The sequence below is a fragment of the Oncorhynchus tshawytscha genome, linkage group LG03 (assembly GCF_018296145.1).
Source record: "Oncorhynchus tshawytscha isolate Ot180627B linkage group LG03, Otsh_v2.0, whole genome shotgun sequence".
In the NCBI taxonomy this organism is placed as follows: Eukaryota; Metazoa; Chordata; class Actinopteri; order Salmoniformes; family Salmonidae; genus Oncorhynchus; species Oncorhynchus tshawytscha.
In genome coordinates, this window is record NC_056431.1 from 38522441 (window position 1) to 38540196 (window position 17756).

Here is a 17756-nt window from a genome sequence, read left to right on the forward strand (position 1 = left end):
CCACGAAGAGTCTTTCTAGAGCTGGCTGCCCAGCCAAACTGAGCAATCGGGGGAGAAGGGCCTTGGTCAGGGAAGTGACCAAGAACCCGATGGTCACTCTGACAGAATCCAGAGTTCCTCTGTGGAGATGGGAGAGCCTTCCAGAAGGACAACCATCTCTGCAGCCCTCCACCAGGTGGTAGAGTGGCCAGACGGAAGCCACTCCTCAGTAAAAGACACATCACAGCCCGCTTGGAGTTTGCCAACCGGGAGCCAAAACACACTCAGACCATGAGAAACAAGATTCTCTGGTCTGATGAAACCAAGATTGAACTCTTTGGCCCGAATGCCAGCGTCACGTTTGGAGGAAACCTGCCACCCTATGGTGAAGCATGGTGGTGGCAGCATCATGCTGTTGGGATGTTTTTCAACAGCAGGGACTGGGAGACTAGTCAGGATTGAGTTCATGATGAACGGAGCAAAGTACAAAGAGATCCTTGATAAAAATCTGCTCCAGAGCACTCAAGACTTCAGACTGGGGTGAAGGACAATGACCCGAAGCATTCAGCCAAGACAACGCAGGAGTGACTTTGGGACAAGTCTCTGAATATCCTTGAGTGGCCCAACCAGAGCCCAGACTTGAACCCGATCAAACATCTCTGGAGAGACCTGAAAATAGCTGTGCAGCGATGCTCCCCATCCAACGTGACAGAGCTTGAGAGGATCTGCAGAGAAGAATGGGAGAAACTCCCCAAATAAATGTTTGCCAAGCTTGTAGCATCATACCCAAGAAGACTCGAGGCTGTAACAAAGTACTGTGCTTCAACAAGGTACTGAGTAAAGAGAGTGAATACGTATGTAAATGTACTAAATCACCACAATATCTCTGGGAAAGTGATAAGTGATAAGCTCTGTTTGTATACTAACAAAAAATTGTGTATGATGAGATCCCTAGGGAGGATATTAAATATTTCCATACTTGAAAATGGTATACAAGGTATACATGATGTAAATAATGATGATTGTAAAACCGAGGGTATTGTCTTGAAATTGGCCGCATTAAAGAAAGCATCTAGAATAATGTCTTTTAAAATAATCTGTAATACTAAAAATACATTTAATGAATAAACCATTATAAATACGTATAAATGTTTAAATGCTTAAGACATTATTATAAATGCTAAAAGTTCAAATTAAATTGTATAAATGTTCCAAAATACTTATTATTAATAGTTTATTATATTATTAATAGTTTATTAATAATTTAATAAATTATTAATTAATGTTTGTTGCCAAGGTATTACCAAAGTGACTCATGCTATTAAGCTCATTATCAATTTTGTCACTGATACTTGTACTTGGCATACCCTTGTTTGGGGATATTTCCAACCTAAACTGTGTTTATCCCTCCTAATTGGGTTCAGAGTTCCAGTTGTGTACGTGCGAGCATGCATACAGAATATGTGTTTACACTGTAGTAGCGCTGCAAGTCTATTATTTCGACCTCTGCAAATGTAGAGGGCAGTAATATTTGACATGTGTATATACAGTATATATGATATTATAAATACCTCGCATGCGACTCGTAATAAGACACAAGGCCTTGGCCTAGCGTCGTCCGGGTTAGGGAGGGTTTGGCCGGCAAGGGATATCTTTGTCTCATCGCGCACTAGCGACTCCTGTGGCGGGCCGGGCGCAGTGCATGCTGGGGTTTCCTCCGACACATTGGTGTAGCTGGCTTCCGGGTTGGATGCGCGCTGTATTAAGAAGCAGTGCGGCTTGGTTGGGTTGTGTTTCGGAGGACGCATGGCTCTCAACCTTCGCCTCTCCCGAGCTTGTACGGAAGTTGTAGGGATGAGACAAGACAGTAACTACTAACTATTGGATACTACGAAATTGGGGAGAAAAAGGTGGTAAAAATAGTCTAATAAAATAAATAATACATTTAAAAAATAAGACACAAGGCCTATTCAAATTTGTATCTGATGCCATAAAGTTGAGTTACAGTAATAGGCAATCAATAAATATCTGACAATGGAATTGTAAATACGTTAATTTAATTACTTTGTAAAATGAATGGATTCACATAAGACATGAAGCTTAAGTTACAAGGCACTAATTACAATAACAAAGCAAGGCATGATCAGAGAGAGAAAGAGAGAAATCATAGCCTGAAAGGCCATGCACCAAAAGAAAGGGGTAGTGGAGAGAAAGAGTCTCTCACCATAGCAGATCAGGAAGAAAAATAAGAAACAACAATGAATCCAATACCCTTTTTAAATTTATTTTTAATTTAACTAGGCAAGTCAGTTAAGAACAAATTCTTATTTACAATGACGAATAGGGCATAAGCATCTGGGTTGTTTGGATTCAAAATCTGAGTTGTTGACCAATAGTATTACTGTAAAGTTAACCTCCAATCAGATATTAGTTATATGATTCCTAAAACAACACAGAGGAAATTATTGCATACAGTTGGTAAGAAGAGTCACTTCAGGGGTCGGGTTGCCCTACACAAATATATTTACTTCTGAGGCCCTTCAGAGCCACTCAAGGTTGCAACTATCATTACAAGCACCATAAACCATTGCATCATTGGAGAACTGCTACATGTAATGATTATGTAGCGAGCCGTGTGTGTGTCAGAGTTCAAGTTAGCAAAAAAACACCATTATAAAAGGCGAGCACTGTGTGGACTTCCACTATAACCAAGATGAGATCCCTAGGGAGGATTCCGTCTCTGTATCTGCTGTGTCTCTATGGCTGCCAATGTCAAGTGGAAGATGACCAACAAGACTTCATGCTTCTTGCAGGACCCCTGACCAATCACTTAGTAAGGGACCTGAGCACCAAGCCTTTAGCCATTCAATCAGGGATTGATGCCTTTGACTGCAGTCATCCCCTTCCTGTGGGCTCCAGGGCCTACTTCCAGTACCTGGGTAACTCACGTTAAAGTGTCCCTATCCTAGGAACACCTTTAGCCCTAGCCTAGGCAGCTGATAGTGGGTGCTAGATCTGCACCATCGTCTAGGATTGATGTGCCCAGCTGGTAATACACTTGTGTCCCCCTTGGAGTGGCTCATACATAAAGCATTTGCCGTTAGGCTGCGAAGGCATAACTTCCCTCAACTAGCTTTAATGGCGGTCCGTCTGAAAAACAACTGGAAAAATATGTACTGTCTTATTAAAACACAATTTTCCACCACCACCATGCTTTTTCAGCCTGAATGGAGGATGCTTTATGTACGAGACGGTCCACAGGGGACATGAGTGTATTACTGGTTGGGCACATCTATCCTAGACAATATTGCAGATCTAGCGCCCACTATCTGCGGCCTTGGCTACTTTTGCCCACATGTGACCCCAGCCAGCCCATTCAGTCTGCATTGTCCTGCTACAAAGGTAAGAGCTGAATATTTAAAGAGTGCATGGAGGACACAGGGCCAACATGTATTGCCTATTGTCTTTTATCACATTTTAGAATTCATAGAGATGACAGATGTGTCATACTCAGGATGTTAACAGTACATAATATGAACATTTATAATGCTATTTATTTGCAAGGTGCAAAGTACACTGAACAAAACTATAAACACAACATGCAAGGTGTTAGTCCCATGTTTCATGAGCAGCAATAAGAGATCCCAGAAATGTTCCATACCCACAAAAAAAACATTTGTGCACAAATTTGTTTATATCCCTGTTAGTGAGCATTTATCCTTTGCCAAGATAATTCATCCATCTGACAGGTACGCCACGTATCAAGACGCTGATTAAACAGCATGATCATTACACAGGTGCACCTGTGTCTCAAGTTTTGAAGGAGCGTGCATTTGGCATGCTGACTGCAGGAATGCCCACCAGAGCTGTTGCCAGAGCATTGAATCTTAATTTCTCTACCAACGTTGTTTTAGAGAATTTGGTAGTACGTCCAACCGGCCTCACAACCGCAGACCATGTGTACGGCGTCGCGTGGGCGAGCGGCTTGCTGATGTCAACATTGTGAACAGAGTGCCCCATGGTGGCGGTGGGGTTGTGGTATGTGCAGACATAAGCTATGGACAATGAACACAATTGCATTTTATCGATGGCAATTGGAATTCACAAAAAATGCCGTGAGGCTCATTTTTTTTAAGGCGTCTGTGACCAACAGATTTATATCTGCATTCCCAGTCATGTGAAATCCATAGATTATGGCCTAATGAATTTATTTCAATTGACTGATTTCCTCATAGAAACTGTAACTCCGTAAAATCAATGAAATTGTTGCATGTTGCGTTTATATTTTTGTTCAGTTTATGGCTCTGGCTAGGGCTGTGTCCTACTCATGGACCTTAAAGGAGCATTATGTAGAATTTTTGCATTATAATGTCCATAATATATCTGCATTAATAGTGGAATGATAGTGTTACACTATTTTGTTTTTTTTAATGCTTTTGGCCTTTTACAAAATTGAGTTGAGATTTTCAGTTTTCCCATTGGTCATCAAGTCAGTGCATCTCTTGTTTTCGAGTTGGAGGGCTGCAGCCTCCCTCTTTGAGCAGGGTCACTCGGAGTCGTGGTCATCTTCTTCCCGAGCGCAATCAACAATGTCAGATTTTAGGCAAGCGTCCAGCCCCACTGGTTGTGGATACAGGGACCAAAAAAAAAGAAGTTCAGCAAAACGACTAAATGATAAGGCTTGTGGGAAAAATGAGTAAATTTGGGGGGCCTGATGCAGAGATGGCCTGTTTTCTGCTTGACAGGTAACATTACCAAGACGTTGTGCCAGCTACAGTAGCTAGCTAATGTTATCTGTGATGTTTGTGAATGGAATGTCAAACCAGTGAGGATATTGACATAAGCATGTGTTTTTGAGCATAATGATCATTTAGAACCTACGTACATTTTGCATTGGCGGCTAGCTAACGTTTCATGTGCATTTCTCTGTTTGAGAGTGATCGAACTGTAATGGTGCTCGGCTGTAACCTTAGCAGCTGCAATGGTGCTTGGCAGTATAGTTGCCTCACCTTTTTGAGACTTCCAAGTGACATATTCTTACAGAACATTACTGAAACAATGTTAGCTAGCTAACATTATGTAGCTTGGTAGAAAGTTGACGAGCAAGCTCACTTGTTAGGTTTTGTGACACACATTAGCAAGCTAGCTAGCTAGATATAATAATGGGACATGCTCAAAATGTAATTAATCAACTTCTAGTTAGGAAAAGGCCCCACCACAATTCACTCCAAGGAAAGTGTTACCTCTGCCTGCTTTATCAAGCCTTGAAGCACCACACTGTCAGATAGGTGAGAACACATGCTTAATTTCATTAGGAGAATAGATAAATACCTTTTTCCTATGCCATTCAATGATGGCTAATGAGTAGTGAGATCTTTCTTGTGTGAGACACGTTTTTGTGTCCCTCTGTTTGTGCCGGCCTTCTTTGAGCAGGCTATGTGGGGGCGTATCTCTGGTACTGTCATGTCTCTCTCTCTCCAGTATTCAAAATGTTTGCCATGGAGCACCATGGAAGCACCATGGAGGCAACAGAAGGCGAAAACAGGCTGCACCAACTTTTTTTTTGCGCCTTCTGTTGCCTCCATGGTGCTCCCACCTAGCTCAACCTCTCCAGGCTATTTCAGAAACTCATCCCTCCTTTAGAAAAAGACAGTAGGTTATACTCCAAGCATGTAGTATATTCATAACTGTAAAACATTTGGAATACTGGGAGACATGAACTATTCCCAGTCATATTCCCGGAAGTCTCAGCCCACAGTGAAACATGGGATGCTGACAGATGACTTTTTATTGGCCACAAACATTTTCCCGTCTGGGAATAATTACCTTTTCTAATTCATGAACATGGGGATGGTTTCCAGTGGCACCTTTTTCAATATTCAAGACTGGTACTGTGTGGACTTAATACATTTGTTCTGGAAGGGCTGTGTGTCATTGACCGTCTGCAAATTAAAGACATTGTGGTAGAACTAGGTAAAAGTTAATTGTTTCCGTGCTTACAGTACACCACAAGCATTTAACATGGATGTCCTGCTTTTTTATTTATTACTTCATGTCTCTTTCGATTTCAGCTGATGGCCACGTGGACTGGCCAGGCTACTGTGCACAGTATTGCACCTCCACTACATTGGCGAATGACTCCATAGACATCTCCATAGTGAACATTGACAAGAGGGAGACCCAGAGAAACTCTGTCATCATGGAGAGGAGCATTCATTAGGACCATGGATCAGCTGATTACGGAGATTCCGCCAAAATAAATCTGCACAGACGCACATGTACAGATTTCTGCTCTATTGATTACGTTTGGTTATGAACATGCACATCAAATGTTTATTTTGCAAGATTGAATCGCTTTAGAAAAATATATAATGTTTTTTTCAGACTCAGTGAAACAAAAATATAAAGACAGCAGTATCTCCATATGTGGCATGGAGCCAAGAACCTGGCCAAGAAAATCCATGCAGTGAGTATGTAATGATAGATATTCCAGTATATATTTTTGGGGTTTTATGATGTGAAGATGTTGCTCTTGTGTTGGAAATGTTATCGTACCTAGACAGCACAGATTAAAGGTACATTCCGGACCTTCATTGCAAGATTTTGAGGAAGCGATTGGAATCTGGTGGCGGGGATGCCAAGGAAAAGAAGCCTACCCCCTATTCACCCACCCAACAACTGAGGAACTTGTGCAATCACAAGTGAGAAGAGGCCTAGGTAGGTAAAAAAAACTTAAGGCAGGAATATTAGATTGAATTGCATCAGACCTCAGAGTGAGTTATAACAAAGCCTGTAGATGATACCTATGAAATCAATGACTAGTTGTCTTTTTCTAAGTTCACATTATCGGTACACTTAACCTCCACATTCCTCATTCTTCCCCTCCCCCCTAGGGTTGGGTGAACCTCGAGACCATGCAGGGATACCAGAAACCTCCTCCTCCAACCCTGTGAGAAACCCAGGTAGTAACCCACATACAGTACATGCAAACTGTTTTACACCAAGTACATTACAATAACCGAATTTGAAAGAAGTGGCTTCATTTAGTTTTTGCCCTACAGAATTCTTTGCCCCACATAGTAACAATTCAATGTTTTCTGACTTCTGTTGGAATACATCAAGATTGACAGTGAAGGACCTGATGGACCAAGACCCCTGTGAAGCCTCCACTATCAAGCAACTAACAGGAGACCTCCCTGCCTTCCTCCCAGTCCCGACCCCAAAACTGATGCAGCACTTTTTCCATGTACCAGGCCACACACAGAGACTGATGACAGGAACACACACACATGGACAGCTTAAACTCTATGGCTGACTGGCATAGTGAAGGAATGGGATGAAATTAGGATTGATATTGATATCCTTAGGCTGTGCAGAGGGCCTACAGTGCCAGACCATTTTCTTAGGTTTACTTTGTTCTGTAAACATGGCCTTACTTTTGAGAGTACTTTACTTCATTAAAAAGGCCCACAGTTGTCACATGATCACCCATTCAATTTGCCAAGCAGCTCCTCCTAAAAGGCTCTTTGAAAAATCCCAACTTGCAAAATAATCATTGGTTTAGAAGACAAAATAAGAGTGACAACGTGATTCTAGCCTTTTGAAACCCCTTGCTGCACTCTATTTTGATTTAGATTGTGATCGGTGGGGTACACGTGAGGTCATTTGAATGGGGTGATCATGTGGGCCTTTAGTTCAGATTACAGTTTTTCCCAATTGCTAAAACACAATTTTGCAAACTCGGCTGGTTTTATCAAAATACTTAACATAATTCACAAACCCAAACTTCAAAATAACTCCTATATCCTGCAAAATGAAGCACTGCAACCAAAACTACATATAGCATTATCAAAATCAAACGTTTGCACGAAATGGCACACACTTCATTCATATTACCAGATTTGTCTAACCAACTACACACTGTTGGGCATAATGAAAAGCACTCATCTTTAGTATGCTTTGCCATAATACTAAAATAGTTCAAATTGTAGAAAATTCTTCAGATGCACAGAAATATTTGCAGATACACACACATGCTGTTGAAACATTTTATTTTTCATCAAACAAGTCACTGCAACATATGCACAGCAGATATATTTACATTGGACTGAACAAAAATATGCTCACAAAAAAACAGTAAACTGAAAAAGAAATAGCAGAAAAAATATATAGAAAAAAAGAGGCAAGAAAAATAATTAGGCAGCATCTTGCCGCACAGCTGGGTCTGACCACAACGCCTCGTGCACATCACAGGCAATATCCTCCCTTGCCAGACATCGAGGGAAGAAGTGCCTTATCCATCCCTGAATCGCACCCACATCAATCTCATCACATGCCTCTTCCATAGCCTGCACAAGAGGCATGCGCACAAGGGGCTGCCGGTCGTACACCTTCCACCGCCATGCCGAAATTACCTCTTCTATGGGGTTCAGAAATGGTGAGTATGGTGGGAGATATTGCACGAGAAATGGTGGGTGGTCAGCAAACCAGTTTTGGACTGGTGCTGCACGATGAAAGCTCACGTTGTCCCATACTACAACATACCGGGTTTTTTGATGGTCTGCATCATTCATACGCTCTGGTGGTATGAGAATGTTGTGGAGTCTGTCCAGAAATGTGAGAATATGGGCTGTGTTGTATGGTCCAAGGTTGGCATGTGTCGTGGAAATTTCCTCTATTTACCAAATCATGAGAGCAAACCACACACAAGTCAGAGTTAGTTATCACAAACTCCATCTTTAATTATATGAGCTCCATCACAACCCTGTGACTCTCAGATGAATTCAGTGTCTATCAATGAATTCTCTGAGAGTCCCTTACACATTGCAACTGAGATCCTTTATAGCAAAGACACACATAGCCAGACAGCATTGGCATCGAATAGTCCCCGCGATATGCAACACTTCAGGGAAGTCAGGAACCAATACACGCAGTCACTCAGGAAAGCTAAGGCCAGCTTCTTCAGGCAGAAGTTTGCATCCTGTAGCTCCAACTCTAAAAAGTTCTGGGACACTGTGAAGTCCATGGAGAACAAGAGCACCTCCTCCCAGCTGCCCACTGCACTGAGGCTAGGTAACACGGTCACCACCGATAAATCCATGATTATCAAAAACTTATCAAAAACTGAAAGAGCTTGCAAAACCTGGACCCGTACAAATCAGCTGGGCTTGACAATCTGGACCCTCTATTTCTGAAACTATCTGCCGCCATTGTCGCAACCCCTATTACCAGCCTGTTCAACCTCTCATATCGTCTGAGATCGCCAAGGACTGGAAAGCTGCCGCAGTCATCCCCCTCTTCAAAGGGGGAGACACCCTGGACCCAAACTGTTACAGACCTATATCCATCCTGCCCTGCCTATCTAAGGTCTTCGAAAGCCAAGTCAACAAACAGGTCACTGACCATCTCAAATCCCACCGTACCTTCTCCGCTGTGCAATCTGGTTTCCGAGCCGGTCACGGGTGCACCTCAGCCACGCTCAAGGTACTAAACGATATCATAACCGCCATCGATAAAAGACAGTACTGTGCAGCCGTCTTCATCGACCTTGCCAAGGCTTTCGACTCTGTCAATCACCATATTCTTATCAGCAGACTCAGTAGCCTCGGTTTTTCAGATTACTGCCTTGCCTGGTTCACCAATTACTTTGCAGACAGAGTTCAGTGTGTCAAATCGGAGGGCATGCTGTCCGGTCCTCTGGCAGTCTCTATGGGGGTGCCACAGGGTTCAATCCTCGGGCCGACTCTTTTCTCTGTATATATCAATGATGTCGCTCTTGCTGCGGGCGATTCCCTGATCCACCTCTACGCAGACGACACCATTCTATATACTTCCGGCCCGTCCTTGTGCTGTGCTATCTGTGCTATCTAACCTCCAAACGAGCTTCAATGCCATACAACACTCCTTCCGTGGCCTCCAACTGCTCTTAAACGCTAGTAAAACCAAATGCATGCTTTTCAACCGTTTGCTGCCTGCACCCGCACTCCTGACCAGCATCACCACCCTGGATGGTTCCGACCTTGAATATGTGGACATCTATAAGTACCTAGGTGTCTGGCTAGACTGTAAACTCTCCTTCCAGACTCATATCAAACATCTCCAATCGAAAATCACATCAAGAGTCGGCTTTCTATTCCGCAACAAAGCCTCCTTCACTCACGCCGCCAAACTTACCCTAGTAAAACTGACTATCCTACCGATCCTCGACTTCCGCGATGTCATCTACAAAATTGCTTCCAACACTCTACTCAGCAAACTGGATGCAGTTTATCACAGTGCCATCCGTTTTATCACTAAAGCACCTTATACCACCCACCACTGCGACTTGTATGCTCTAGTCGGCTGGCCCTCGCTACATATTCGTCGCCAGACCCACTGGCTCCAGGTCATCTACAAGTCCATGCTAGGTAAAGCTCCGCCTTATCTCAGTTCACTGGTCACGATGGCAACACCCATCCGTAGCACGCGCTCCAGCAGGTGTATCTCACGGATCATCCCTAAAGCCAACACCTCATTTGGCCACCTTTCGTTCCAGTTCTCTGCTGCCTGTGACTGGATGAATTGCAAAAATCGCTGAAGTTGGAGACTTTTATCTCCCTCACCAACTTCAAACATCTGGTATCTGAGCAGCTAACCGATCGCTGCAGCTGTACATAGTCTATCGGTAAATAGCCCACCCATTTTTACCTACCTCATCCCCATACTGTTTTTATTTATTTACTTTTCTGCTCTTTTGCACACCATATCTCTACCTGTACATGACCATCTGATCATTTATCACTCCAGTGTTAATCTGCAAAATTGTAATTATTCGCCTACCTCCTCATGCCTTTGCACACAATGTATATAGACTCTCTTTTTTTCTACTGTGTTATTGACTTGTTAATTGTTTACTCCATGTGTAACTGTGTTGTCTGCTCACACTGCTATGCTTTATCTTGGCCAGGTCGCAGTTGCAAATGAGAACTTGTTCTCAACTAGCCTACCTGGTTAAATAAAGGTGAAATAAAAAATAAAAAAATTATAATTTATTGTTCAGCTTTGTCTCCTAAACTATGTTATTTTCTCAAACTCAGAACCATAAACAAATCCTCCATATCAACAGCCATATATCAAATCCATCCTATCTTGACAAGATCACAGAGACACATTTACTGGCACACAGACATTGTGGAGCCAAGAAATCCACGCTTGACCTCTCTCCAGCCCACGTAACTTAGTCTTGACAGAGACCAGATGACTGCAAACCCCGCCACAGTATTATACAAAAACATTCTGATGAGAAGTAACTTACAAACATAAGATGAATATAAAGCATCTTACCTATGTTACCAACTCATTCTGATTATTCTCCAACACATGATGTGGAGGACACCATGCGTATTGGAGATGGCAGCGCACATTGTGATGTTCCCACCACGTTGGCCAGGAATATCTATAATGGCTCTGTGGCCAATTACGTTTCTCCCCCTTCTTCTGGTCTTTGCTAGGTTGAACCCAGCATCATCTATAAAGATGAACTCATGTGGGATTGCATGAGCATCCATTTCCAGTACTCCCTGAAAACAAAGAACAAAAGCAGTCAATATGGTGTTATACAGTACACTGGGAAACAATGTTGCGTGTAGTGTACTGCAGTCAATATTGTACTTACATCCACATATGCTCGTCTGACCTCTTTGTTTCTTTGAGAGTTTCTCTCAAGCGGCACCTTATAAAGTTGTTTCATTCTGATTTGGTTTCGCTTGAGAATGCGAGCCAATGTGGACAGACTGACTCATTGAATGTTGTTGAATATGGTGTTGTCTTGGATGATGTGGCTTTGAATTTCTCGTAATCTGATTTCATTATTTTCCAAAACCAAGTTTACAATGGCAGCTTCCTGTACCCCGGTGAACATTTGGCCCCTTCCTCCACCATGCTTGCGTCTCTCAGTCCTTTAGAAAAACAAAAAAAACACAAATATAGGGCTTGGAGAATGCAGCCTAAAGATATTTCCCCCACAGTAGAGTAAATTCTACAGGAAATTTGTGCAGTTAGTGTATGACATCAGCCATTCATGAAGTAAACAGGTGTCACCCAACTGATACACTATGACATGGGGTGTACTACATAGTGTGAAAGAAATGTTGGTTACATACCTGTACTCCAGTCTAAATGTCTGGATGACACAGGCGACAGGAAAATGGCTCAAGTTGGGCTGCACTCTCTGTCCAGCCTCTCGCATTGTCAGCCCATGGTTGATGACATGATCAACTAAGGTTGCTCTGATTTCCTTTGAAAGTTGTTGTCGTCTTTGGCCATGAACTCCCCTACCAGCACTACCCCTACCTCTCACTCTTCCTCCCCCTCTCATTCTCACCCATCCTCTTCCTCTCTCTGCAACTGCTTCCATTGATGTTGTAGGTGCTCACCTGTGGTCTTTTCATAGTGCTTACTTCCTGATTGAAGTGGTAACATTTAACCATTGAGGTGTTTGGCCAGGTAGCACATGTATTGGCCAAATAGCTCATGTAGTGTCATTTTGAATGGCAGTGTTTTTAAATGGCAAGCATGTCCCTTTATGTCAGATAGTTGTGTCTTTTGCAGAGAACCGTGTGCAGTGCATTTAAAAAGTGCCATTTTGAATTGCATGTCATTTTAGTGTGTTAGCAATTGGAAAGAACTGTAAGTCTATAGAGGTCTTTAAACAGCTAAATCCATTGATCCACCTATGCTGCTACGTCTTACCCGGACCACTTGTCAGCCATAGATCTATTAACAGATATTGTTGGCCTCTATACCCTCTAATCCTCCCCTCCCTGTGTTCTTGGGGCTCTACCTGCCTCTAGGGGTGTATATTATGTCTGGGCTCGAACACAAATCTTTTATTTCTCGTTAGGTGACAATTGACACAAGGTTCTGGATATTCTGTGTTTTTGATCTGGTTATATTCAGGTTTCTGTTTTAGCCTTTTATCAGTTGACCATTTTTCTCGGTTGCTAAGCGTTATCTTGCGCTTGATCATGTTCACATTGTATCTTAAGTCCTTAAAGCTGGAATCAGCAAGTCGTCTGCGATCCCCAGGGCGCACCTCTTCTTTTGTTATTTCATTTTGAACGAAACCCAACACTTACCTCTTTCTCACCTCTCTTTTCGGGTCGAGTTGATATAGATCCAATACTAATGATGATGCTTCAGTAGAACATTGAAGAAAAAAAACTTTCTCCCTGCAACCACAACTGTTTATCTACGACTACCAAGCAGCTGACTACTCTGCTGTTTACATTCTAACTCTCTCACGGATGTTCATGCAGGGGGTAGTTGTGTTTTTATATCCCAATTGAAAACTCCTCTGGAATATCAGTACCGTAACCTAATAATTGCATGCCTCTGTCTTATTTCACTGGGCATCCCATGTCTCATTGAATATCAAGGCTTGGAGTAAGTTATCATTTACCTGCATAGACCTGGCACAAGTAATTGGCGTTAACTGTTGTTTTGAGGGTGACATTTGAACCGTATGATTATTATCAATGGTAACCAATTTTCAATACAGATAAATGTCTAAAATGTGTACATTTTTTACCTTTGAAACTTTATATCCAGAAAAATAAACAAATGTAAAAAATATTATTTATTCAAGCACACAATAAAATCTGACGTTTTCCCATTTCAACTTTGTTGTGCTGGGAGAAAGTGCAGTGATGACACTTTTGTGTGAGAAGTAAACGAGCAACCTTTTAGAATCTTTGATATGACATGATGTGCCCAGTAAGGTTTTTGATGTCCTGAAGATGCACCTGGCTGGTGATTGTGTGTGGAGAATGCAAAATGAGGGAGAGGTTGTGTTCTTTTCACAGCAAGTGACATGATGCCATACTAATGTCAATAAGTGTCTGACAAAGGACACTCTTTGGGTATAACACTAGCATGTCATCCTGCCACACGCATATAAAGTCCTAGCACCAGAACAGCGATTACTCACCTCAAACTGGACGAAGATGTTTTCTTCAAATAGTCTGACGCGAATGATATACTGCTTCCCAGAGAACAGGCCCTCCTCCCCATCATTTGCGTGAAGAACATACAGAAATACAAGGGAAGGAGGTCTGGGTGCTTGTGAGAATTCGTCGGCAAGTGAGTAAACCACCACAACCCTCGGTATTATTGGCCAACGTGCAATCATTGGAAAACAAACTGGACGATCTACGATTAAGAATATCCTACCAACGGGACATTAAAACTGTAATATCTTATGTTTCACTGAGACTTGGCTGAACAACGACACAGATTATCAAGAGCTGGCTGGCTTCTCCGTTTTTCGGCAGGACAAAGCAGCTACATCTGGTAAGATGAGGGGCGGGGTGTGTGTCTATTTGTCAATAACTGCTGCTGCGTGATATCTATTATTAATGAAGCCTCGAGGTATTGCTCGCCTGAGGTAGAATACCTCCTTATAAGCTGTAGACCACACTATCTACCAAGAGAATTCACATATTAGTCGTAGCTATCTATTTACCACCACAAACCGATGCTGGCACAAAGACCTCAATCAACCAGCTGTATAAGGCCATAAGCAAACAAGAAAAATGCTCACCCAGAAACGACACTCCTAGTGGCCGGGGACTTTAATGCAGGCAAACTTAAATCCTTTTTACCTCATTTCAACCAGCATGTCACATGTGCAACCAGAGAAAAAACAAACTCTAGACAGCCTTTACTCCCGACACAGAAAGGCATACAAAGCTCTCCCTCGCCATTCCATTTTTGCAAATCTGACCATAATTCTATCCTCCTGATTCTTGCTTACAAGTAAACACTAAAGCAGGAAGTACCAGTGACTTGCTCAATACAGAAGTTGTCAGATGATGCGGATGCTATGCTACAGCACTGTTTTGCTAGCACAGACTGGAATATGCTCTGGGATTCATCCAATGGCATTGAGGAGTATACCACCTCAGTCACCGGCTTCATCATCGTCAGGTGTGGCACGTTGTCTCCAGTTGATCCTGGGCATTCTGAAGAAAGTCTACAACACACCAGGATTGATGAGCGACAAGAAATCTGAGTGTTTAGTTACACACACGCCATCTTCGGTCTGATGTTCTACCTTCTCCATTATCGGAATAAGCTGGTCCCATTCTCAACAACCAAGACGCTCACTGTCTGTTGGTTGAGGTAGGCATCTCCCACAACAGCACCACCACTCACCATGCATTCTGGGAAGAACCTGAGTAGATTTTCACTGTCTGTTGGTAGAGGTAGGCATCCCACAACAGCACCACCACTCACCATGCATTCTGGGAAGAGCCTGAGTTTCCTCCTCATCTGCTCAGTCCTGTCTCTCTCTAGCTCTTTTTCTCTCGGTCAATCCCGAAATGGAACAACTCGGCCCCGATATGGCACAACTGTACCATTCTGAAAATTAGGCAGGTCTCCAATTTCCTTTTCGTTCTCCATCTGACAAATACTGTGAGGGTGTGAGAACATAAAATTGATTACGTCCTTCAACCACGCCAACCTCGAATTCCCAACCAGTGGCACACATGAATCTACTTCCGGGATTTCAATACGGAAAAAAACAAATATATTGGTAAAACTCTGCCAAATGAAATAAGTTATCTGAAAAATTGTGCAGAGAAAGTCATTACGAGGATTACTGTAGTCATGGGAGGCCAGAGCGGTGTGTTTGGGAGGGATTTATGATGTACTTTGATGTTGCATGGGGTTTCTATTGGGAAGGCGGGGATAGAATCAGTTTATTACCTACATCTAAATTCTCAGGCCCTAAAAACTGTCTGGGGTGCTGACAAACAAAAGGGGTAAACTTCCCTTTTAACCAGGCCCTTAAAGGTACAGCACAATAACACATTCATCTAATCAGTTATAGAACTGAAATGTCCTATGAATGATAATTTTGCTAATACACAGATTATTTTTCAAATTTAGCCATCATTTTTCATTTATTGCCAATATTCCTGAGTTGTTAAGTTCATAATAAATATATTATATATATTTTAATATTTAAATGTTATGTCCAATATGTAATTTGTATTTTATGTGTAACTGTCGATCTTTATTCCAGTTTGTTTTCCCAGTCACAATAGAGCCCTTAGTAACTACGGTTTCTCCTCCCTTTTCAGCACTTTTGCTGGATCTTCAAAGTTACACAGCGTGGTCTCTAAGGGACCATTTTGAGTGGGCTGCGGACTATTCCGAAAGTTTTGGCATGGTCTATGTGAACCACTCTGACCCCAACCTTCCACGTATACCCAAGAGCTCTGCAGCGCGCTATACCACCATCAAAAAGTGTAATGGCTTCCCTGACCCTGCACTGGGGCCTCAAAAGTGTTTGAATCCTGACGCTGATGCTAGAGTGAACCTTACTCTTTACTTTGTTATATTTTTCTGCCCTCTAAACAGTATGCACGAAAAGCCCCAATAAATGGGATTTTAAAATGAGAAGGCATCTGTTCTTGATGCAGATTTAATTAGTAAACAATGCAAAAATGTAATAGATGCCTATTTTGTACAATGATTGAATTCCAAACTCTGTGTCTTGGATTTATTCCTGAAGAAACAGAATGACACCTACCACCCTTCCTCCTCCTCCCATGCCAGTCCAGAGTGTGAGCATCCCGGGAGATCTCACCTGGCAATGCTGAGGTGGCTCTCTATGTCATCTTCTCTCTCACCATTATGGCCACAGTTAGAGCCATTGGTATGACCTGGGGCTTCCTCGGGAGAAAGAAAATAGTCAAATGGAGGCACTGTGGAAACCACGAGGGTGGCTAGAATGTGAAGGCTATCCCAGTATGAATAGTTCTACCTACCTACCTTAATTTCACCAGTTTCTCACAGGAAAATAATCCAACTGCAACAAGAAATTTGAATTATTATGTGGATAATTAAAGGGGAGTTTTTTTCCACATGTGGGCTTATTTTCAATCTTCCTGTGTTTGATCCCCAAACCCATTTTTTTAATATATATAGTTTTTCAATACATTCTATTCCAAATCTGAATGTCACTGTACACATTTTTCTTAACAACAATTCCACTGTGCCATAAATCCATGTTTGAATGAAGCTGTTTACAACAGCAAAATATGCAAATATGTATTTATGGGACAGTGGAACATTAAAATAATAAGTGCAGAGACATTCAGAATGGGATTCCGATGTAATAAGAGTTGGTTTGGAGTGTTGTAGCATTTTCTAGCATTCTTTAGACATGTTTTCATCATGCATTGTAGATAATGGGAAGTGATGAATCAGCAAAAATATGTCTACCAATTTTCTCTAACGAAACAATATATTATTACTACATGCACAGAAAGTTGAAAAACGTCAAATGTAAAAATGGTCAACTTCCACTTTAATGGACATTTTTGCAGGGGTTAATAAATATTTTGTTAGGACAAATCAAGTCTCTAAAAAGTGGAAATTACTAATTTTAGCAGCCTTTTTAAACCTCCTCCCACACCAAGTGGTGTATGACGATATCCGGTTGTCGTCTGTAGTCTTCCCCAGTCACTGCTCAATTTGCCAATTTTCCACGAACACTATACAGTATCTTCAACTATCAAGGTAAGTTAGTACTTGAAGAAACCAGTTGAAATAGCTAGCTAACTAGCCAACTTAGCTAGCTACCTAACGGTAGCTAAGACGTTACCAAATTGGTTAGTGCTCACATGAGTTAGCCAGCTAATGTTACTTAATATTTGTCAGACTTAGATAGCTAACTAATTAACGTTAATTATTTGGCCAGCCACTCTCAGTAATGTTAAGCGTAGCAA